Below are 22,042 nucleotides of genomic sequence, written 5' to 3' on the forward strand. Positions count from 1 at the left end.
TGCGATTTTATTTAATAAATCAGAACACCTCACATCTATCCATTTCCTGCCATTAGCCCACAAGATTGGCAGCTTTCCCCTCATCCCTCTAGGCTGCTTTTCTGTGTGCTGGGACCAGGAATCTGCCAAGGGCTCACCGCTCTTGAAAGTGAATGAAGAACGTCCGGATCTCCTTTGGGTATATGGTGACCTCGGGGCCTCCTGGGGGCGGCAATGGATGACTTGAGTTGCCTGGGAGCAGAGAGGGTCTGTCCAGCACAGCCCCAGGACTACCTGCTTCCCCAGGTCCCCTCCTCCCAGCATCCCCCTCGCAACACAGCTCCTGCTGTGTCTGTGGCTCCCACTGTGATCACAGCCCTCAGCTGCCCCCTCTTGACAGGATTCCACTGCCAGGGGGCCTCTTTCATTTCTGGCCTCCCCTGAGGGCACAGCACAGTCAAGGTAGGTACAGGGGGCTTTGGCACCACTTGGTCTCATATCTACATGGGCTGTGGCACCATATATGTGCCTAGGAGCCTTCTCACTGAGGCGATGAGGGGGCCCTGCCCTTGATCTCAATGGGCTCCATTGAGGGTTCACACCCTGGGACTTAGGCATCCCCCTTGGAATTAAAGTGGTTCCTCCATTCATCCACCTACTCTTCCAGCCAGCCATCCATCCATCCGTTCATCTTTCCATCCCTGAATCCAATTCCTCCACCCATCCATTGTTGTCACTCCATCCAACCTCCAGTCATCCATCAACCATCCAACTTCTGTCCATCTGTCCTTTCATCCATCCACTCATGCATACCTCATCCATCCATGTTCCTTCCTTCCTTCCATTAATCTTTCATCCATTATGCAACCGTGTGTCTTCCTGCATCCACATTCTTTCCTTCCTTACATCCTTTTCATCCATGTAAATATCCTTCATTCTATCAATCTATAATACATTGACTAGTTGTCTACCAAAATCACTGCAGGTGGTGACGGTACCCATGAAATTAAAAGACGCTCCTTGGAAGAAAGTCTATGACCAACCTAGACAGCATATTAAAAAGCAGAGACATACTTTGCCAACAAAGGTCTGGTCAAAACTATGGTTTTTCCAGTAGTGATGTAAGAGTTGGACTATAAAGAAAACTGAGCACCAAAGAATTGATGCTTTTGAACTGTGGTGTTGGAGAAGGCTCTTGAGGGTCCCTTGGACTGCAAGGAGATCCAATCAGTCCATCCTAAAGGAAATCAGTCCTGAATATTCATTGAAAGGACTGATGCTGAAGCTGAAACTCCAGTACTTTGGCCACCTGATGGGAAGACCTGACTCATTGAAAATGACCCTGATGCTGGGAAGGATTGAAGGGAGGAGGAGAAGGGGATGACGGTGGATGAGATGGTTGGATGGCATCACTGACTCAATGGACATGAGTTTGTGTAAGCTCACGTGCAAGTCTTGGGTTCATCTAGACATGGGTGGGACCTGTGGTCTTGAACACACACACGCACACACACTCACACAGCCACACACACGTGAAGACTCACACACTGTCTGGAGACCTGGCAGGTGGAAAGTGAACTGAAGCTTAGAGTCTACAACTTTCTTTGGTTGATTCAGGAAGGCTGAGACCCAGAGAAGGACAGCCAGCTCAAGGTCACACAGGCCTTAGGGGCAGAGCTGGGATCTGGCTGGGGGTCAGGCTGGGGGCCAAGGGTGCGGCCAGGTCCAGTGCGTCCGAACCTCTGTGGTGGTGAGTGTCCCGTGTGCTCCAGGTCCAGCGGTGCATCTCACTCACATCCCAGGTCCCTGTGAGCGAGCGCTCCTCCACGGACACCACGGAGCCCAGTCCCCGCAGCACAGACTGCAGGACAGAGGACAGGGAAGGGTGAGCACCCAGACTCCAGATCTGAACAGAGAATCCAATGTAGCTGGGCGGCCACACCAGGGCCCAGGGCCCAGCATCCCCCACATTCATTGTAGTGCAAGTCCCCATTGGAGGAGGGGCAGTCCCATTTTACAGATGAGAAACTGAGGCCAGGGAGAGCAGACCCCCCAGTGCTGGCTGGATCAGCACTCCCAGCAGGTGGCAGGCACATGGAGCCGCCCCAGCAAACACTCAAATACCAGGGCTTGTCTCCCGAGGGGGCCTCCTCCTGGGGGCCTGACTCAGTGATGTCGGAGCAGGACACGGGAGGGGCAGGTCACCTGCAGGTTCACCGTCACAGGCTGAGACAGCTCGGGGTCCTGGTCCGCCTCATACAGGTGCTGGAGCCGCAGCAGGACACGGTGGAGGTCTGCCTTGGCCTCGTACTTTTGGTCTTGGAAGAAAGGTGGCCGTGAGGACAACAGTCTCTGCTTGGCACTTTACACTTTCACCTCCATTTCACATCTTCAACCTCCCTTGGAGGCAGCTAACAAAGCCCCACTTTACAAATGAGACAAACAAGGCTCAGAGAGGGGCGAGCACTTGCCCACACACACACAGCTGGTGTGCATAAAGAAGGAGGGGGGAGAATTTCAACCCAGGTGCAGCCAAAGTGACCACCACCCACCACCCACACTGAGGCCGGCGCTGACGTCTGGAAGTCATCATTCTTGTTCACTGGCGGGGTCCTCATTGGGCCCATCCTTCAACCTTTCAGTTCTCTGGAAGAGTCTCTCTGCCTTGGCCACTGTGAAGGGTGGTATGGCCTCATAACCTTGAAGATCAGACCCCACTGCAAAGTTGATGTGTCAGGTCATTGCCGCCAAGACCTAGGAAATGTGTTGTAATACAGCTTGCGCCTGCTGGGTCCTTGGTGACCAAATGAGAAGACCCATGCTGCCAACCCCACAGAGAACAGGGACCAAATGACCTGTGCTGTGTGAGGATAGGGAGCATGTGCGCTCCTTGTTACCGCAGCCTAAGAGGTCTGCAATGTCTCTTGTCTCCATTCAAGTGCCGAGGTTAGGGACTGGAGCTCTAGAATCAGGGAAGGACTTCTCAGTGCAGAACATGAAGTTGACCAGGATAATGGGGATGAAGATGGTGATGCTGGTGATGATGATGATGATGGTGGTTATGGTGGTGATTGTGATGGTCGTGATGGTGATGGTGGTGATGGTGATGATGGTGGTGATGGTGATGGTCCTGATGGTGATGATGGTGGTGGTGATGATGGTGGTGATGAAGATGGTGATGTTGGTGATGATGATGATGGTGGTCATGGTGGTGATCGTGATGGTCGTGATGGTGATGGTGGTGGTGGTGATGATGATGGTGATTGTGATGATGGTGGTTATGGTGATTATGTTGGTGATGGTGATTATGTTGGTGATGATGATGATAATGATGCGGTGGTGATGGTGTGGTGATGATGGTGATAATGGTGATGATGATGGTGGCGATGAAGATGGTGACTGTGATGATGATGGTGATGGCGATATGTTGATGATGGTGGTGATGATGATGTAGTGAGTATGATGGTGATAATGGTGATGATGATGGCAATGGTGATGATGATGTTGATGGTGATGATGGCGGTGATGGTGATTGTGGTGATGGTGATGATGGTGGTGATGATGGTGTGGTGATGATGGTGATAATGGTGACGATGATGGTGATGGTGATGACAGTAATGGTGAAGACAATGATAATGATGGCAATGTTCATGCTGGTGGAGATTCCTTGAGGATTCAAGCATCATGAGAGGCAGCAGGCCTCACGCCGTCCCCTGTGGCTCCCCTGATTCAGTCTCTCCCAATGACTCTCTAGGAGGACGGACTTCCCAGCCTAGCCCCCTTCACCTCCTCTTTGGTACAAGCTGCCCCCAGAAGATGCGTTCTCAGTGCACTTAGCCTCACACACATAACCGTAGAGGAGGCTCTGTCAACACAGGTGAGGCTCCCCCATCTCACCTTCTGTGACAAGTGGGGATGCTGTGAGTCAGTGTTAGAATTCTCATGTCTACAGAGTTGAGCCACAGTTGGCAACACCCCTCTATCAGGTACAAAGATGACCTTTGGCCTCTGCCTTTTTACACCTTCTCCTCATTTCACAGACACTTGCAGTGTGCCAGCCCTAGGTGGGTCTCTTGGAGCAGGGGTGTGGCTGAGGCACAGTCAGTCCATCCTTTGAGAAGCATGGAGTTAAGGGAGCAGATAAGGCACAGCAACCCCGATACGAATAATGGGTTCCTGGCAGTTGTTTCCTCCTTCAGGAAGTGCTCCCTGAATCCCCTGCTGGGGGCTTCCCTCTGTACACAGTCACAGCATCTGACATCATCCAGACCCGCCTTGTTTCTGCTTGAGTGACATGCCTCCCTGCGGGCCTCAGATCCCTCTTTGGGCAGATAAGGGAACCAGGTGACCTCACAGAGCCTGGACGACTCTGAGGAGAGTCCTTTGTCTGGTGAAGGGCTGGGGACCTGGCTGACATGTGGAGGCAGGAGTGAGTCTGGACACCTGAACACCCGCCTCACCTTTCTGGAGAGTCTGCAGGTGCTCTGTGTGGTTCGAGCTGTACCTCCAGCCGGGGATGCTGAGGATCTGCAGGTGGACGCTGGAGGGGAGTGTCACAGCCTTTTGCTTCCAAGAACCATTCCAACTGCCACTGTGGGCAGTCTCTGCAAGGCAGAGGGACAACAAGGAGAGGCTTTGGGCCAAATTCTCCTTTCGGCATTCTTAGCTCTCGACGCTAAGGCCCCCATTTCATCTGATCTCCTTCCCTCGACCACACCACAGGCAGCCTGAAGCACCTGCTCTTGCAAATGCCCCAAACTGCCTTGAATCTCCAGTCCAGCCCTTTCAAGGGAGACTGAGACCAGAGGGAAGACGCCATTTCTTCCAGAAAATGCAGCGAGTTCACACAGAGACCTGCTTTGGGAACAATTCTGGGAAGTCAGCTCCCGTGCTGTCATCTATCGCTGCCTCTGCCCAGAGGGACTCAGCCCTCCACTTCCAGGAGATGCTCTGTTCAACTCTGGGCTCCAGCTGGAGCTGCCATCCCCTCTCAGCTCCCAGGCCACAGGGATTGGTCAGGCTTGGGTCACGTGATACGATCAGGGCCAATGAGAACCTTTCTCCGGGATCTCTGCGCCAGAAGAGGAGTTTCAATTCCTCATACTGGCTGTATGACCTTGAACAAGTCACTGAAACCTCTTTTTAACCTCAGGATGCCCATATTTACAAGGAGGGGATGAGATCAGAGGTCCCTGGTCACTTTCTGCCCCATAGTAGCCCGGATCCCTGCGGGCACCAGCTCAGCCCCATCCCCAGCCAGGTCGGCTCGCCCGGGGCAGTGAGGACAGTTGCACTTAAAGGACCCCCACCTCACCGTTCATCTCTCTGAGCATCACGACGGGCCGGTGCTGCAGCGCCAGCCCACTCCTCTGGCGCAGGCCACTGGCGAGGGTCCTGGGTCCCAGCAGGAGCCAGAGCACTGGGTGGACGACCGAGGTGTCGTTCAGTGTGAGGTCATTGTCCAGGGCCCACATGTCATTGTTCCACAGCCGCCGGTGGAGCATGACCTGCAGGGGACAGCTGTCTGACCGGTCATTCCTGGGCCTTGGGGTGCCCGAGAGTGACCAGAGGGGCCTCCTCCTACCTCCACCTGCCCGTTCCCTTGGCTGGAGACGCCATGTGCCTGCTCGGACAGCAGCACCAGCCTGCTTCGTCTGCTCTGGATGAAAGCTGATTGCACCATGGGGTAGTAATTCTGTGGACAGAAACATTGGCAGGCTGGCGGTGGGGGCAGTGGGCCAGGTCAGCCAGCAGGTCCAGGATCTCCCTCTGGCCCCACACAGCCTCCTGCATGGGCCCAGCAGTAGCCCAGGATGACATGATAGTGAGGGGTAGGGGCTCTGACTTCTGAGATGGACACACTGGGATTCAAATCCAGCTCCTCCGCTTCCTGACCTTATGCCCTGGGGGACTCAGCCTGCCCAAGCCTTGGTTTCCCCATCTGTAAAATGTGCCCAAAAGGTCCCCCTGCTGCAGGGAGGCAATGAGGCATTTGCGCCAGTCCAGCCTGGGATGCCCCTCAGCCAGGAGTTCCCAAATAGAAAGGGGCTGGTATCTGCTGGAAAGCACTCACACAGCCCTGCCATTTGTTCTGTTGGAGCAAGTTGTCCTGGGCTGATGGTCCTGGACTCTCTGGCGCCCAGGCCACAGTGGGTGAGGACCAGCCACAGATGAAGGGACAGAAACTCAAGGAAGACAGAGCAGGGAGGACCCACACACTTTCTCAGGGCCCCGGTGGAAGGAGAGAAACTAACACGGATGGAGGCTCGGGAGGTGGTCAGCATGGCGCTGCCCCTGGATCTTCCCAGCGCTCAGCACCGCTCTGGGGGAGGTCACTGTCTTCCCCGGAGAGCACCGAGGCCCAGGGACACCCAGGGACTCACCCAAGGTCATGCTGCTGGAGGGAAAGGCCCTGGGGGCTGATTGATTTTGGAGTTCAGCCCTTGCTCAGTCCTGCCTGGCAGCCAGTCTGTGGCTCAGCTCAGAGCAGCTGAGGAGGGTCACACCCCATTCAGGCCTAGCCAGGTACCACTTGCTTAATCCTCAAGTAGCCCCCAGTTGGTCATCCATCTGACCGAGCAGGACCCACGGTGCACACAGGAGACCTCAGGGACACGCTTCACACGCGGTGGCCCCAGAGCTCTGAGACCAGGTCTGAACACTCTTGGGCCCCAGCCCCTAGGGGCAGACATAGGGCAGTGGGGCTCTGGAGATGCTCTGGGCCTAAGGGGTCGCTCTTGCCTTCTGGAAAATGGCCATTAAGACTGGGTCTACAGCAGCCACACCCCGGGACAGCTCAGGGCGTACCCGAGCAATGGTGTTCCACATGTCCTGCCGGTAGGGCCTGCGCTGCATCTGGTAGCCGTTGTTGTCCAAGTAGAGGACCTGCCCCGTGTTCAGATCGGTGCTTGTCCTCAGGATGGCCTCGCGGTTCAGCTTCAAGGGGCCCACCCGGTACTCCTGCTCTATGCGATGGCAGAGCAGCTCCCCGTCAGAGCGCTGGGGACTGTGGGCCAGCCGAGAGTAGATGGCGAACGTGGGCTCACTGTCGTTCACCTCCCTGCAGGAGAAGCAGGATGGGTAGGTCAAGCCCGGGGAGCCTTCTGGACGTCCCTCCCTTCTCCTTTCTTCCTTCCTCTACTTCTGTTTCCTTCCATCCTGCAGCCAGGGGACAGGGAACATGCTTGGAATAGAGAACAGGAGGGACCCTGTCCTCTGAAGACTGGTTACCCGACCAGGCCTGGGGGCTCTGTCTGTCCTGCTAATGGAAACACAAGAACTGCTCTCGTGTCTAGCTCCCTGTCACCGCGTACGCCTGTCCCACCTCTGGACTTAGGTGCCGCCAAGGTGACACAGCGCAGGCAAGCACAGCAGGACCACAGAGACTGGAGCGGCTAGGACTTCACCGAACTTCCATGGAGGAAGGACCAGGCGCCAAGCCCAGGTCCAGGAGCTGGGTGTCTGAAGCAAGGATGGGCCCTCATTTCCTCCTTCGCCTTCCTGTGGGCACCTCCATGTGCTGAGCACAGCCGGGGGGCAGCCCTCACCTGTAGAAGTACTGCCGGATCTCAGTCACCAGCGACCCCGCCACGATCTCCATCCTCACAGCCTCCCACGCTGGCTCTGCTCTACCACGGGGTGTAAACACATAATTGTCTGAAATCAGGTCTTGACTGAAGTTGCTGTTCACGTGATATTCCATGAACCGCTGGGTCATGTGTACCTTTCGGTTACTCTGTCTGCACAGAGAGGAAAGAGAAAACAGTGTCATTGTGACGGACATCATGTCATCCTCATGCTGGAACCAGGCTCACAGAGCCTCTATGGAGATGCCAGCCTGGAGCCAGGGGTGAACAGAGACAGCTTCTGCAGAACTAAAGTGGTGTATCTATATAACAGAGCATTACTGAGTCCTCAAGGGGAATGAGGGGTCTCATTCACCCTGTAACGTGTATGAAAGTTACAAACATGACGAGAAGTGAAAGAAGGCAGCCTGCCAAGGACCCCATATGGTATAATTTCATTGCATGATACGTCATTGTAGGCCAATCTGGAGAGACAGAAAGGAGGTTTGAGTCACCAGGGCTTGATGGCGGTGAAAGATGTGTGGGCCTGAGTGATGACGGAGCCCAAGGCCTGAGTGCTGACTGCACCTTTCCCAGCCTGACCAGGGAGACTCAGAATGTTCTGGGGCTGCACCCCATTTCTGCTGCTCCCCACACTCTCCCCCTGATCACCTCTGCTGGATCCTATAGGTCTTGCCTGCTTCTGTGACTAGGCCTAGACTCACACATTAGAAATAGAGCTCGATGCCCTGCAGGGAGCTTCGCCACCATCACACCCTCGCCCTGCAGCTGAGGAAACGGAGACCCAGGTGGGGCATTACGTGCCCAGGTCCCAGGGTCCTCCTGGCCTCAGAGGCAGCAATGACCACCTCACCTCTCCCAGACGCTGTGCGTCAGGTTGGTGTCCAGGTCCAGGAACACGGTGTAGCAGTCATTCACCACAGACACCAGGCTCCCGCCCACCCGCCCTCCACGTCTCCTGAGTCGGCGTCCATACTGCGTGGTTTTGGCCACAAAGGGCTCAGGCTCCCCAATGTCCTCCTGGGAACTCCTGCTGGGCCAGATGCTGTAGTGTCGGTAACCGAGCCCTGGGATCGTGGTCAGCACATGCAGGTCATAGGCAGAGGGCATCTCCTTCGAGCGCTGGATCTGCAAGACCCAAAGGACAGGATGAATGATGGATGTCAGGGAAGGAAGACCTCAGTCTCCTTGGAATCCCTGGGCTTCGTGGAGTGCTTGCTCTCCACAGAGACCACTGGTCATTCATCACTGGGCTGCTCTGGGTTCCCCTCCTGGATCCACCCTGCTCAACCAGTCTCCTTCTTCCTTCTCCATCGGGGCTGCAAACCACCTGCCCTCCTCACACACTCCCTCCTGTTCCTGCCTCTGAGCCTTTGCTCACGCTGTTCCCTCGACCTATTTGAAGGGGGCTCCCTTGTCTCTTAACCCTCCAATTTCCCTGAGGAGGGAGGTTTCCAGGTCACCCTGCAGGCCTGTCTCCATCTGCACGTCATCTGATTCAGGGAAGGGAGTTGGGTGAGGACAGTGGATCTATGCAGGGGGTCTTTCATGCTCTAGGGAATAAGTGTCATTTCTGGGTCCTGTGTGAGGGTTTAGGGGGTTATGAGCAAACCCATGTGGCTCCTCACAGGCTCCAGCCCAGCCTTTCTCTGAACTAAAGCAGACACCTGTCCCCAACACAGACCCCAAACGTGTCCTGAAGGATTTCCTCCACCACAATTGCCATCTGTCACTCCTACACTTTCTCATTTTCTTCTTGCCTGGATCCCCCCCACTGGAATAGAAGCCCCCTGAGTGCAGGGACTTTTGTCTACTTGGTTGTTAAAGTTTCCCAGTGCCTGGAGTAACACCTGACACATACTAGGTGTTCAGTAGTATTTAAGAGCATTTCGGCTCTATGGGTGGTGCCTTTGGGTGGGGAAGGGGGATGTTCTGTGTTGGGTCTACTCCACCCAACACCCTCACCTCCCCCAGCCATGGCATAGATGAATCTTCCTCCTCTGTCTCAGCTAAGGGCCACTGCCTTGGCTTCCAGGGCATCACCCCATGCCTTAACTGTCCATTTCTGTGTCTGTTCTTTGAATCCCAAGATGGCTCCAGAGTCCAGGGATGAGCACTCATCTGGGGCCAGGCCCAGAACAGACATTTGGCAGTGTTTCCCGAATGATGGACTGATGGCATCACCTTTCCACCTCTTCAGGGAAGGGCTGGCTTGGTGATAGTAGGGTCACCTCTAGAACCATGCCTAGCTCCAGGTCTGGGAAGGAGATGAGGAGGAACCACACAGGAAGTGGGTGTCTCAGCTGGGGCATGCCCCTAAGACAGCACTTGCATAAAGATGCACAATGAAGACCACTGCTGGCTTCCCTATGAGAAGGAGAAATTTACACAGGGATATACATATATATATATATTCCTTTCCCACTGGGGAGCTGGACAGTGGGTGGATGCCTCCCATGGAGCTAAAGGTACTGTGGGACCTTCCAGGGCAGGAACAGTAGAGCAGACTTCTGGTCAACTCAGATGCCCAAAGCCCAGGGTCAGTCCCCTGGGTGGATCCACTGACTCTGATGGCGACTCACCCCTATGACACTGTCCTCACAGTGAGGGCAGTGTGTCACATGTTCCCTTCAGATGCCCCACTTCTGGGGCCCAGCACAGAGCAGGGGCAGCAACAGAACATGCATCTTAGACACGATGTCCCCCTTACCTGTGCAGGCACAGGGCGGCCTGACTCATCTGTGACGCTGACGTTGGGGAAGTCCACAGTCAGGGTGATGATGGTGGTGATCGTCCAGGCCAGCGGGTTGTAGACCATCGCAAAGTGTCCCCCAGGCTCCAGGCCTGCGCACAGAGAACAGGCTCTACTGCTGCCACCTGACCCACCCCTCACCCCTGGTGCCCCTCAGAACAAGAGAAACTGAGGCAGGTGAGACTGGCCCTGCAGAGTCCAGGGGGAAGGACAGGCAGACACGTGGGCTCCTACGTGCAGCCCCGACCACACCTGTTCAAGCTGGGTCCTGGTACCCAGGCGGGGCGGGGGTCGTCCCCCCAGAGATGAGGGTCCATGAGCTCCTCACTCATCTCTCCCTGTCAGCCCACTTTACTGGTGAGGACACTAAAGTGCAGAGAGAAGGGTCAGATTTCCAAGGTGACCCATGTCCTAAGGCCTGGCTCCAAAGCTTGAGCGCTCGGCAGTGTACAAACAGAATTCTCTGGAGCTTGAAGGCTCAAGGTCAATCACCAAGGTCAGCCCTGGAGGCCTCTTTGGTATGAACCTGGATTCTCTTTCTGCTCTACCCCCCACCCCATGTGACCACCTATGACCACTTCCAATGACTCCCAGATCCCTGAACACTGCACACACTGTCTAGTCCCCGGCCTCTGCCCAGGGAAGCTCCCATGGCTGGATGCCTTTCTGGTGTCTCCACCTGCCCCTTGCTTGGGGAGCTGCCCCCGTGACCTCACGGGAATGGCTGACCTCACCAGACACTGGAAGGACCCAGTTCTGCCTCCCTTTCTGTGACCGTCATCCCCTCCCGACCCCAGTCCCTGTGGACAGGATTTTAGTCTGCTGCCGTCCTGATCCCCAGGGCCCTTCCAGAGTCTGAAGGTAGGATGGACTGTACACAGACACAGATTGGAGGGCAGAGCTGGGCAGGGGAGGGGAGGGGCAGAGCAGGGAGAGCACGGTGACAGAGGGTGAGTGTGGACCCTGGGGAGGTGGGCGGGCCATATCCTCCTGCAGGGAGAACGCCTGTCTCTGATGGCCCAGGAAGTGCAGGGGTGAAGCCTGTCAGCTCCAGACAAACGGGGTGACCAGTCATTCTTCAGCTGTGAAACCCGCAAAGTCTAAAGAACACCTGCATCCTGTCTACAGAGCTGGGCAGCACAGGGGTACGGGTACCATTCCTACCTTTGTGACCCTGGGCAGCTCCACGACCTCTCTGTTCCATGTGTGTCCTCAGCTATGAAGTGAGGACAGTAATACTTCCAGCTTTTCAGAGATGTGAGGTGTTACACTAAATTGTGCAAGCAGTGTGCTTGGCAACATCCAGACTACATTAGCATTTATTCCTGCCTCTAGTTGGCATATCAGCCTTTGCTGAATCACAGAGAGGAAACGGCTCAGTGACGTGAGGCTACCTGCCCAGCTCATGCTGAAATGAGAGCCTCCCCTGGATGGGACTCGAGCCTGAAGTTCAGGTGTCCCGGTCCCTCCCTGACCCTCAGGCCCTCTTCTCAGACCGGGGCGGACACCTGCCATAGCCCGCTGTGCCCCCAGGGGCCTCGCTCACCTGAGTGGGCTGGAGACCTGTCCTGGGTGATGGAGGCCATCAGCTTGTGCACCCCTTGCATGCCGGCGCTCAGGTGCTCCACAAACATGTCACCCACCTTGAGGGCATGAGTCCCGGTGATGGCGTCGTGGTGCTGGACCTGGGCGCCCACAGGAGCAGGACAAGAGTGGGCTCAGGCCGGCCTCTGCTCAGCACCTGCTGTCCTGACACCCCCTGGGCCCTGACTCCCCTTCCCTCTCAGCAGATGCTGCTGGAGAAGCTGGGGGTTTCTCCCACTTTACAGAAGAGGAAACTGAGGTCAGAGAGGCTGATGACCTTGCCCAAGTGTTGTTGACCTTGGGAAAACACGTAACTGGGTCCCTGAACCTGGACAGAAAACAGACTCCGGAAAGGACCCTCCCCAGCTTCCCTCCATGACCCGGTCATCCCAGAAGTGCCGATAACCTGCTCCAGACAAGCCCCGCACATGGCCTTGTACTTGACCGCACCATGTAGGGTGCATGACCTCCTCATCCCAGAAGGGAAGCTTGAGTCCCATGGGGTGAGGCCATGTGTCCGCCGGCTCTGATGGATGCTAAAGTCAATCCCCTCACTGCCCGCACAGAGACTGGTCCTGCCAGCAATTCCCTTTAGTGACTAGGAATGTCCTGGGCTATGAGGCCCATTTCTGACTGGAGAGGAGACAAGTTATAGGAGATCTTGGTTCTCAGTTTTCCCTTCTGCACAGTGGGGAAAAGTAAGATGCAAATTTATGAACATCTTCCTTTGTGTTAGCCACAGAGCCCACCAGCATATGTGTATTATCACATTCAACTGTCCCATCAATGTCTTGAGTGAGCACGTAGTACTCATTTTTCAAGGAGGAAATTAGAGCTCGGAGAGGGAAAGTCAGTAGCCTCAGGTCACTGAGCTGAGCTGAGATTTGAACCCAGTCAGGACTGTTGGACACCAATGCTGCTCCACTTTGCCCTTTCCGCTCTGGGGCAATCTGGCTCTAAATCTTGGCAGGCCGTGGTCCTAGCCTTGGGGCAGCTTCATCATGCATGGTCTTGTGACCAAGGCGACCTCAGTGTTCTCATCTGTAAAGTGGACCTGTAGTGACCAGGGACTGGGAAGTGTGCTGACCTAGGGAGGGGGAAGCACACAGCCAGGAGGGTCCAATCCTGTCCTGTCCCCTGCTGGGAGTCATTGCGTTACCTCAGAGACCACCCAGCGGAGCTGCTGGAGCTGCTGCAGGCCCCAGGCCGGGTCCAGGTATGGGTGGGGAGCCAACAGCACGTAGCGTGTGAACATGGACTCCCCGGCGTACAGCAGAGCGCTGGCTTGCCTCGCCAGCACCTTGAGCCCACTTCGGGAGGCATAGAATCCAGTCCAGGCATGATGCATGTCTAGGAGCAAAAGGCCAGGAGTCTGTGGGAGGGCCTGCCTTTAGAGGCCCCTGAGCACCCCCTGGGAAATGCTGAGGAAGATGAGGTCAGAGACGAATCTGCCTGGGTTCCCAGGGACACGGCCTAGCCTGGGGGTGATCTCAGGGCTCCTGGTCCAGCCAGGTCAGCAATGGTACAAGATCCCTGGACGACCTGATTAGCTGGCAGGGTCAGGCTGGGCTGGGGCAGGCCTGGAGACACCCACGTGCTAAAAGACTGTGACAAGGACTAGAATTCAATGTGCACCCGGGCATCTGGGACAGCCTGTGGATAAAGGCCCTGGGGGACCTCAGGGGAGAAGGGAGAGGGATTGAGCCAGGAGGGCAGGACTCGGAGGGGACGGCTGGAGTGCTGGCAGCCCCTGTGTGCCTCTGGAGACAAAGCGGGTCCTGGACCGGCATGCATTTCAGCGGTTCGCTCTGGTTGTCCATGGGGGCGGGCTGGTAGCTCCCAGTGTGAGCTAAGAGCCACTTTCCTGACCCTGGACACAGATTTCATGGCCTAAGTCCCCAAGGGGCAGGACCAACCCTGGCTAGTGCCCCACCTGGAGCTGAGGCTGCCGCTGGACATCACCCAGGCTCCTCTAGGGAAAGGAGGGAACTGGTGTAGGAAGAGTGGACAGCACTGGGCCCGCCTATATCTGTCCCTACCCTGGGCGATCCACATTAGGCAGGCAGGTGAGGCAGGGCTGTCTGTGACCCAGTGGCCCTGTGGACTCCACCAGTGGAGCTGAGCAGCCTGGGAAACCACCTGTCACTGCTTTGGTGACATCTCCCTGGCCCCGAATCCCCCCCTACCCCCAGAGGCTCCTACCCGAGGAATAGGGCAGGAAGTCGCGGTGGTCTCAGACCTGCCAGGCAACTTGGTCAGAGTGCACAGCCCGGAAGTAGTCGCCTAGCGTGGCATACTCCATCGAGAAATCTAACTCCGATGCATGACTATTGACGTATTCCATTAAAATGTCCATGTTGGCGAATTGCAGCGAGGCATTGAAGAACTGCCTGTCACATCCCTGCAGGCCAGGGGACAGACGCAAGGCCTGGCACTTCTGGGCACAGAAGCCAGCCTGCACATGGAGAGTTCCTCTTATCCCCATGAACACCCCCCACTCCCCACGGTGGACACTGAAGCCACCCATGGGGCTGACTAGCTCTCGCCTCTGGGAGTACAGGAGGTGCTGCGTCCAGTTTGGCTGTGGCAACAATGGTGACTGGGTGTCGGGCACCATCCCCTGGGGGTGTCTTTCCCACTTGACCTCAAATCCAGCCTATGGAGCAGGTCCTGTCATCATCCCCATTTCACAGATGAGAAAAGTGAGGCTCAGAGGGTCCCAAGTCTCACAGCCCCTGAGTAGGGAGCCAGGATTCGGGCCCAGGCCTCTGCTTCCAGCACTGAGAAGGGGAAAGGAGGGGAGAGCTGGGGAAGAGCTGGAGCCTGCGTGGGGGAGGGGCTGCCTTGGAGGCGGAGGTTGTGGGGGTGATCCGGGGTCGGGGAGGAGATGGTAGACTGGGTGAAGATTCGGGGTGCAGGGAAGGAGGGCTGAGCCGGGGCTGGGAAGTCTCACTGCCTGGATGGACACTGGAATGGTTGGAGGTGGACACAGAGTCCTGGGTGGACCCAGGCACTGGGGGGGGGACACACGAACGCAGTCCCTGCACAGAGCTGAGGAACCAGGGCCTGGGCCCCAACTTACCCAGGGCCAGAGGATGTGCGGTGTCTGGAACCAGGTGGCTCGAGCCAACACATTGGTCATCATGGAACTGGAATAAACTGGGATGCTGTCCTCAGTGACAGGCATTTCCACGTTGGGGTACAGGCCATCTGTGGGTGGACCTGGGAAGACTGGTTCGCCATCCCAGTTAAATCCCTCACTGAGGGAGAGAGGAGTGTTAGGGGGCCCAGCCCTGAGAAGGGCAGCAGCCTGAGGTCTAGGAGGCTGGCAGAGCTCAGTGAGGCCAGAGCACCTGTGCCTGCAGACCCTGCTTGGGGCCTCTGTCTCCCATCAGTGGGCGGACGGGGTGCTGGTGGGCAGACAAGAGCTGTGTGGACAGAAGATGCCCCCGTGCGAGCCCTGTGGGCACTTGGGCACCTCACCCTGACTCTGCAGGGCACCCGGTACCTGCTAGTGAGTCCCCCTGGCTCTTCTCCCAGCTGCCGGTTCATCTCACCTCCCCTGCTCACGGGGGCTCAGCTCCCACCCATGGCCTCCCAGGCACAGAGGGCAGAGGGGACTGGACGCAAGGCCCCCCACCACACAGCCCACAGGAGGGCTGGTGCCAGAACTCGGAAGTCTTGACTCAATCGCCTGAGCCACTCCAGCTGCCCCACGGCTGCTACCGCAGGACCTTGGCTGGGTGTCCAGGCCTCAGTTGTTCTTTCTGTAAAATGGGTGCTCAGTGCGTGCCCTCAGGGGTGGCCATGCGGGGCATGGCTAAGGTGGTCCAGAGAGGGTGCTGGGACAGGGACTGGCCCGAGGCAGGTGCTCACGAGCAGTAGCTGTACTGGTCCAGGATGTGTGTGAAGATTTCCTGTTGCGCCAACAGGGATCTGGACCCTCGCCACACGAACTGCAGCTCCTGCAAACCCGGAGGGAACGGAGTGAGGGCCCAGGGGCGACACGGCTGCCGGCTCTCTTCCCCAGACCCCACCAGAGAATCCTAGCCATTCGTACCCACTCTTCTCAGTGGTTCATGGTCAAGATCTCCATCTGCTGCCACCTCCTCAAGATTCTCCCTGACCTCCCAAAGCCCCAGGAGGTGGAGGAATTGGCCCTCCAGACGGTGCTTGCCTGCACTTTCATCTGGCCCTCCTCAGGGCAGGACTCTCTGCCAGGGCCTGCCAGCCAGGCTGTCTCTAACTCTGCTTGCATGCCCTCAGACATGGGGAGCTCATCACTGAACACTAAAGGTGCAGTAGTGTTTTTAAGTTCTGATGGTTAGAAAGTGCTCAGGAATACACACAAGAGTTAAAGCCCTGCTTCTATGAGCACTAGCCCTGGCTCCATACACAGTTCACTGACTCCTCTGTGATTTGCTTTCTTCCCGTGACTCTCACGGAGCCACGCCAAGCTCACAGAGTTATCTGCAGGAGAAATGAGCTGCTAGGAGAAGTGTGCTCATGGTTCAGTGTGGGGCTCAGTGGGGGCTCACTAAAAGGCATAGTTCTCTTGCCCACCCAGTGCCCAGATCCTCCTTGATAACTCCTACTCTCCATGCAACCATGGCTCCCCAGAACTTTATTAAAAGAATGATCCTACACAAAGTACTTACCATTTGGCTTAATTTTTCCTTCGCTGCAATAGGGCAATTATAGCAGTCCTATAGGTCATTGTGTGAAGAACACTCCACAAAAATATGTGCTGAAAGTCTTAACCCCAGTGCCTCAGATGTGACCTTATTTGTAAATGGTTCTTTGCACCCAGAACTGAGTTAAAATGAGGTCCTGATGCTTGGCCCTGCTTCCATATCAGTAGGGTCCTTATAAAAGGGGGAGTCGGACCCAGACATGGGAAATATGATCTGAAGACTTGGGGAGAAGTCAGCCATCACAAGCCAAGGATGTCTGAGGCCACCGGGAGCAGAGAGGGATGTGGAGCTAGCCTTCTCCTAACCCCCTGAAGAGACCATGGCCCTGAGCAGGATCCACATCAGACTTCTGGACTGTAGATCTCTGAGCCACACACAACTCAAGGTGGCCACAGGAAGTGAGCACTCCAGGCCTAAGGTGACCGTGAAGTCAAGAGGGCAGTGGCTCCCACCAGGCCTTGTTGGAGGGACAGGCGGCATCGGCTGTGGGTCTTCAGTGTTACCTTCGTGCCTTAAAAGTCGCCCACATAAGGAAGCGTTATGATGTCCCAGGTACCCTGAATCCCGCCTCCTCTCTGCATCCAGCACTGCTTACTCAGGGCAGGTCTGTGCCCTGGAGTGACCCTCTGGAGACTCAGGGGGAAGAATCCCCGCCCCACACCGCCTAAGGGGGCGGGGACTCAGAGCAGCAGGGTCCCAGCTGAGCCTGCAGGAAGAGAGGGCCACTCGTGCTGGGGGCACAGCAGGGCAAAGTCAGGCCTGGGACACCACATGGCCTAGGCAGCCGAGAGCCCCCGAATGCCCTGCAGAGTAGCAGGGACTCTAAGATGCAGGGGGATAGAGGGGGAGAAGCAGAGGCGAGTTGACACCAGTGGATGCCGCTCACCACTCACCCGGTGATCCTGCATGGTCTCCTTCAGGTTGTAGTCGATCCTCGAGATGACGTGGGCATTGAAGCCCGCCAGGGCAAAGAGGGTGGGGGTCGTGGCAGATGCACCAAACGTGTCCACATGCCAGGAGAACTGTGGCCGGACCCCAAATGTTTCATAGAGAAACCCGTGTCCTTCTGCAAAAAGAGAAGCCTCCTCAGTGACAGAAGGGTGGCCCCTCACCCCCTCAAAATTAAGACCTGGAGCTGACTGTGGCTCAGATCATCAGCTCCTTATTGCAAAATTCAGTCTCAAATGGAAGAAAATAGGGAAAACCACTAGGCCACTCAGGTATGACCTAAATCAAATCCCTTATGATCATACAGTGGAGGTGAGGAATAGATTCAGTGGAGTAGGTCTGGTAGGCAGAAGGCCTGAAGAACTATGGATGGAGGTCTGTAACACTGTACAGGAGTGGTGACCAGAACCATCCCCAAGAAAAATAAATGCCCGAAGACAAAGTGGCTGTCTAAGCAGGCCTTAGAGATAGCTGAGAAAAGAAGAGAAGCAAAAGGCAGAGGAGAAAGATATACCCAAGTGAATGCAGAGTTCCAGAGAATAACAAGGAGGGAGAAGAAATCCTCCTTCGTGAACAATGCAAAGAAATAGAGGAAAACAATAGAATGGGAAAGACTAGAGATCTCTTCAAGAAAATTGGAGATACCAAGGGCACATTTCATGCAAAGATGGGCACAACAAAGGACAAAAACAGCAAGGACCTAACCGAACAGAAGCAGAAAAGATTTTAAAAAATGGCAAGAATATACAGAAGAACTGTATGAAACAGCTCTTAATGACCCAGGTAATCACAGTACTGTGATTGCTCACCAAGATCCAGACATCCTGGAGTGTGATGTCAAGTGGGCCTTAGGAAGCATTACTGCAAACAAAGCTAGTGGAGGTGATGGAATTTCAGCTGATCTATTTATGACCCTAAAAGCTGATGGTGTTAAAGTGCTGCACTCATGCCAGCAAATTTGGAAAACTCAGCTGTGGCCACAGGGCTGGAAAGGGTCAGTTTTCACACCAATCCCAAAGAAAGGCCATGCCAAAGAATGTTCAAATTACCGCACAATTGCCCTCTTGTCACATGCTAGCAAGATTATGCTCAAAATCCTTCAAGCTAGGCATCAGCGGTACGTGAATCAAGAACTTCCAGATGTACAAGCTGGATTTAGAAAAGGCAGAGGAACCAGAGATCAAATTGCCAACATATGCCGGATCATAGAAAAAGCAAGAGAATTCCAAAAAAACATCTGCTTCATTGACTACACTAAAGCCTTTGACTGTGTGGGTCACAAAAAACTGTGGAATATTCTGAATGAGATGGTAATACCAGACAACATTACCTGCCTCCTGAGAAACCTGTATGCACGACACGTGGCAGCAGTTGGAACTGGACATGGAACAAAGGACTGGTTCTACATTGGGAGAGGAGTGCGTCCAGGCTGCCTGTTGCCAGCCTGCTTATCTAACTTATATGCAGAGTGCATCAGGTGAAATGCTGGGCTGGGTGAATCACAAGCAGGAATCAAGATTGTCTGGAAAAATATCAACAACCTCAGATATGCAGGTGATACCACTTTAATGGCGGAAAGTGAAGAGTAATTAAAGAGCCTCTTGATGAAGGTGAAATAGGAGAGTGAAAAAGCTGGTTTGAAACTGAACATTCAAAAAACAAAAACTGTGGCATCTGGTCCCATCACTTCATGGCAAATAGATGGGGAAAATGTGGAAACACTGTCAGATTTCATTTCCTAGGGCTCCCAAGTCAATGCGGTTGGTGACTGCAGCCACAAATTAAAAGACGTTTGTCCCTTGGAAGAATATCTATGACAAACTTAGACAGTGTATTAAAAAGCAGAGACATCACTTTGCCAACAAAACTCTGCCTGGTCAAAGCTGTGGTTTTTCCAGTGGTCATGTATGGATGTGAGAGTTGGACCATAAAGAAGGCTGAGCACCGAAGAACTGATGCTTTTGAACTGTAGTGTTGGAGAAGACTCTTGACAGTTCCTTGGGCAGCAAGGAGATCAAACCAGTCAGTCCTACAGGAAATCAACCCTGACTATTCATTGGAAGGACTGATGCTGGGAAAAGACTGAGGGTAAGAGGAGAAGGGAGTGACAGAGGATGACGTGTTTGGACGGCATAGCTGACTCAATGGACATAAGTTTGAGCAAAGTCTGGGAGACAGTGAAGGACGAGGAAGCCTGGTGTGCGGCAGTTCATGGCATTGCACAGACTTGCAACGATTTAGCAGTTGATCAAAAACAAAAACACCCCCTCACTCCTGTGGAAGATAGACCACATGACGAGGTTCTGACCAGTGGATGTGCCCAGCAGTGATGACGGTAGTTCTGGGCCACCTTCTCGGGGATGCACTGCCCTCTTCCCTTCATTCCCCTTCCCCTTCCCCGCTGAAATGACATTTCAGGGGGATGAGGCAGCTTCAGCCATGCAAGGAAGGCAGGGACACCCCATGGGGTGGCTGAGCAAAACACACCAGCTACGGGAAGCCTCAGTTCTCTGTGGAGCAGTGACCCCTGATGGCTCAGGACAGCCCTCAGTGTAGACTCCACGCCCCACCCCATCCCCCAGAGAAGTGACCTTCCCTCTTGCTTGAGTCACTGTCACGCAGTCACCTTCATGCCGCTGACCCAGCGTCCTAATGAGCACAAAGGCCAGGTCAAGACCTCCCTGCCCAGTAATGGAGGGTGGGTCAGAGTGCAGGGGCCAAGGTGCCCGAGAGGACAAGGGGACGCTGGAATTGTGGTCTCCGCCTCAGCTGGAGAGACCTGCTTCCTTCCTCCTCAGGAGAATGTCAAGCAGTTTTTAACTCTGCTGAGGAGGAGCCAGAGAGAAGGAGGGAGGTGGAACAGAGGGGCACCCCGGAGACAGGGGATTACTGGTACTGGGGGGGGTGGTCGCAGGCCGAGAGCTGGGGCAGGAATAAGCAGGACAGCAGGGTCCTCGCAGGACTGTCCCAGGCGTGCCCTTCCCTCTCGGGGAGATTCGCTTCGGTCACTGCAGTTAGGGGAGCCCCAGCCCCCATGTGACCTGAGCTGGGCTCCGTCCCAGAGGATGGGGTGGCTGGGGACACCCGCCTTGTGTCCCGCCTCTCCTCCAGGCCTCTGCTGAGAATCCCAGCTGGGAAGTGTCACCTCAGGGAGGGGATGAGCTCGCATCCCCAGGGCCTGCTGCCTACACGCAGCTCGTCCTGTCCTCTGAGCTGCTGGGAAAACTGCCATCCCCCCGTAGAGATATTCTATCTAAAACTAAGTCTCGAGAGTGTTTATCAAGACCTAGAAGAATGAAAACACAGTGACTCAAAACCTATGGATTCAGTAAAAGCGGTGCTAAGAGGGAGGTTTATACCAATACAAGCCTACCTCAAGAAACAAGAGAACCAGCAAATAAACAATCTAACTTTGCACCTAAAACAACTGGAAAAGAAGAACAAAACCCCCCAAAGTTAGTAGAAGGAAAGAAATAAACATCAGGACAGAAATAAATGAAAAAGAAATGAAATAGACAATAACAAAGATCAATACAACAAAAATCTGGTTCTTGGAGAAGCTAACCAAAATTGAGAAATCATTACCCAGATTCATCAAGAAAAATAGGGAGAAGACTCAAATCAATAAAATTGGAAATGCAAAAGAAGTTATGTCAGACAACACAGAAATACAAAGGATCATAAGAGACTACTATGAAGAACTATATGCCAATAAAATGGACAACCTGGAAGAAATGGACAAATTCTTAGAAAAATATTACTTTCCAAAACTGAACCAGAAAGAAATAGAAAATATGAATGGGCCAGTCACAAGCACAGATTCCCAAAACTGTATTCAAAAAATCTTCCAAAAGACAAACACTCAGGGCAAGATAGATTCACAGGTGAATTCCACAAAATTCACAAAATTCTCAAAATTCTTTAATTTTGAGAACAGCTGATACCTATCCTGCTCAAACTCTTCCAGAAAATTGCAGAGGGAAAAATCCTCCCAGTTCATTCTACATGGCCACCGACAGTGGGATATCAAAACCAGACAAAGATTCCACAAAAAGAAAATTACACGCCAATATCTCTGGTGAACATAGATGCAAAAATACTCAACAAAATTCTAGCCAACTGAATCCAACAACACATTAAAAAGATCATACATCATGATAAAGTAGACTTTATCCCAGGGATGCAAGGATTCTCCAATATACAGAATATCACCATCACAAGATACACAAATCAATCAACATGACACACCATCTTAACAAACTGAATGATAAAAGCCATATGATCATCTTAATAGATTAAGAGAAAGTTTTGGACAAAATTCTACACTCATTTATGATAAAAGCTCTCCAGACAGTAGGTATAGAAGGAGCATAACTCACATAATAAAGGCCATATATGACAAACCCATAGCAAGCATTATTCTCAACAGTGAGGAGCTGAAAGCATTTCCTCTAAGATGAGGAATAAGACAAGGGTGCCTACTCTTGACACTATTATTC

General features: G+C 54.2%; 1 pseudogene across 1 annotated transcript in view; it reads right to left on the bottom strand.

Annotated features, from left to right (window-relative positions):
* Positions 1-22,042, bottom strand: part of LOC145543604 (epididymis-specific alpha-mannosidase-like) — a 28,042-nt pseudogene continuing 6,000 nt past the window's right edge. The window contains exons 4-19 of the transcript XR_014080910.1: positions 17,489-17,661; positions 15,778-15,866; positions 14,984-15,161; positions 14,104-14,302; positions 13,061-13,251; positions 11,864-12,002; positions 10,276-10,409; positions 8,419-8,693; positions 7,527-7,718; positions 6,787-7,039; positions 5,564-5,674; positions 5,294-5,486; positions 4,435-4,583; positions 2,185-2,289; positions 1,720-1,840; positions 1-231 (exon numbers count right to left, since the gene is read on the bottom strand). The product of XR_014080910.1 is annotated as an epididymis-specific alpha-mannosidase-like (transcript). The remainder of the gene's footprint in view (positions 232-1,719; positions 1,841-2,184; positions 2,290-4,434; positions 4,584-5,293; positions 5,487-5,563; positions 5,675-6,786; positions 7,040-7,526; positions 7,719-8,418; positions 8,694-10,275; positions 10,410-11,863; positions 12,003-13,060; positions 13,252-14,103; positions 14,303-14,983; positions 15,162-15,777; positions 15,867-17,488; positions 17,662-22,042) is intronic.

Source organism: Giraffa tippelskirchi, chromosome 1, assembly GCF_054371585.1.
Source record: "Giraffa tippelskirchi isolate mGirTip1 chromosome 1, T2T-mGirTip1v1.2.pri, whole genome shotgun sequence".
Classification (NCBI taxonomy): Eukaryota; Metazoa; Chordata; class Mammalia; order Artiodactyla; family Giraffidae; genus Giraffa; species Giraffa tippelskirchi.